The 2,505-nt window shown below is 42.4% G+C and overlaps 1 non-coding gene across 1 annotated transcript; it reads right to left on the reverse strand.

Annotated features, from left to right (window-relative positions):
* Positions 1 to 962: 962 nt before the first annotated feature.
* On the reverse strand, positions 963 to 1,077 carry LOC140282428 (U5 spliceosomal RNA). Its single transcript, XR_011909864.1, has one exon. It is a non-coding gene; the product is annotated as a U5 spliceosomal RNA (small nuclear RNA).
* Between the last annotated feature and the right edge of the window lie 1,428 nt (positions 1,078 to 2,505).

Below are 2,505 nucleotides of genomic sequence, written 5' to 3' on the forward strand. Positions count from 1 at the left end.
CCTTCTTGCAGCCGAACACTTCCGCTCCACCTTTTAGTGTTCTATCACACCTTTTTTTTCACCGCATTTTATAGATTATGGTTGGAAATTCTCAACCACTCTCATCCGAAGACCTCTCCTACCGCTATTGTGAATATATTTGAATTTTAGGCAGACATTTACTCTTTCTTGCAGCTGAACCAACTCCGCTCCCTGTTTTGATCATGTATGGTCTGGCAATACTACCTTTTCTTACCCGTTTGTGAGTAATTATGGCTGGACATTCACACCTACTTGCAACCGAACACCACCTCTCTCGCTTTTGATGATGTATGGACTGGCATTCTTACCTTTTCTAACACATTTTTCAGCAATTATGATTGGAGATTCACACCTACTCACAGCCGAACAACTCCGCTCCCGCATTTGATGGTGTATAGTCGGGCATTCTCATCCTTTCTCATCAGCTTTTTTGCAAATTATGATCTGACATTCACACCTACTTGAAGTCGAACAGCTCTGCTCCCACTTTTGATTATGTTTGGTTGGATATTCTTACCCGCTTTTTACAAACTATGGTCAGACATTCAAACCTTCTTGTAGCCGAACACATCCACTCCTGCTTTTGATGATGTATGGTTGGGCATTCGAACCTACTCGTTGCCCGCTTTTCATTAATTATGGGTGGACATTCACACCTTGTCGCGGCCAAACACCTCCGCTCCCTATTTTGATCATGTATTGTTTGACATTCGCACCTTTTCTCAACCGCTTTTTACTATGGCCCACCCGCTGCAATGAGCACTCTTCAGCCCTTTTAAATGGTATAACTTTGCACTCCCGCACGCTCCAGCAAGCACCATTCAAGCAACACCTTTGCACTCCAGCTTCAAACATCGGCACAGTCGCAACAGGTAAGGCGACTCTACTCAGAGAAGTCACTCTGCACAGTAACAAGATTTTTTTTGCACAGACAGAAAGGGCTTCACCCGCAGGTTAATCCTGCCAAAAATAGAAACAACTCATTAGTGCTGCTCTCCACGGAAGTCTTTAATAAAAGGCGAAAGAGTTGTACGTTATGAAGAGAAACCAGAGTACGATTATCCGTCACTGCGGGAGCAGGGCATCAGGCTAGTTGGCATAGCCACCTTCCCCATGGTGAGCTTTGCTTGATTGAGACGCTTTCTCCCCCCCCTTGCTCCTCGGCTGACCAAGTAGGAACAATCGGGCCCTATTCGATGGTTGCCTTGTCTTTTACTCTGTGCAAAAGACAAGGCAGCAACAAAAACACCACGGGAACACCGTATTGAGGCTTTGTTCTGACCGCTCATTCGGTGTCGCGTTTCTTTCAAGCAATTCTCCCGCTTAGCCCACACTCTGCTCGCTCCCAGAGCCGTGTTAAAGTCTACTTCGCATTCACTCTCTTTTCTCAGCAGACTCTTGGGATTTTATCTATAAAATGAATTCCTTCACTCAAACTATGTTAAAACTGTCAAAAAAAAAACAACGTTGTACTTTGCAGTAAAAGAAAGAGCAAATCTAAAGTTTCAGGAATCCGAGAATAAGCTTACTTTCATGAGTTCTTCACGATTTCGGATTTTGCTATAAAATGAATTCCTTCACTCAAACTAAATTAAAACTGCTAAACCGCTAATCTGTTACATGTAAGGCAGATGTCAAATTCACCGAAATAGGATCTAAGGGTATTCGGCCAATCGAGCTGTAGCAGCTTCGGTAAAAGAGTATAAGTTGAAGAGTTTGTGAATAAAGGTGTGCACACACATAGTGAGCTGTAGGAAAATAGGCAAGGAGCAATGCTGGCTGGGGTATATGTTCTTGTATGTTGTCTGACTGTTTGATTTGAATGTGTTGTGTAAGTGTCCTGTTGAATGTTACATGTTTGGGCTTTGACACGCTTCACTGTGGTTGTTAACTGTGTGGTGTGTCCTGAAATGTTATATGTTTGGGCTGTGTGACATGCTTAATGCTTGTCAGTAGCTACCCACTTATTCATATATAGCAACTGACAACATAAGAAGTCCGGACATACTTTGATAGTAGTTGTAGAAGTATCCTTATTGATAATAGATAAACTAATTCATAGTGATAGAACAGTAGATGAACAGGTGCCTGCACATGTCTCACGAAAATAAAATGGGTATATGATTGCTGACGGCAGAGCAATACTGCCAAACTTATGAGTTCTTGTGGCAAACTTGATTCAGGGTCTTGACGTGTATACGCTGTTTCGCTGACTTGATTGTCACAAGAAACAAAGTGTGTTTGATAAGATCCGACCATTTTATTACGGGAGGATCAGTATGTATGGATTCTGATGTGACTGATAAACCCATTCGTATCTTAAGCATAATCTAATACGTGAGACAACGCCCTGGCACACAATCAAAAAAAAAAAGAGAGAGCGGTTTTGTGTCCCCCCAGTCCATAATGTAGAAAAGAGAGAAAAAAGCCTTTCTGATTTGGTGTGTGTGCTCACAGTGTAGAGTGTAGAGAAAAGAGAGAAAA

The sequence above is a fragment of the Leuresthes tenuis genome, unplaced genomic scaffold, assembly GCF_036924035.1.
Source record: "Leuresthes tenuis unplaced genomic scaffold, fLeuTen1.0.hap1 SCAF_22, whole genome shotgun sequence".
In the NCBI taxonomy this organism is placed as follows: domain Eukaryota; kingdom Metazoa; phylum Chordata; class Actinopteri; order Atheriniformes; family Atherinopsidae; genus Leuresthes; species Leuresthes tenuis.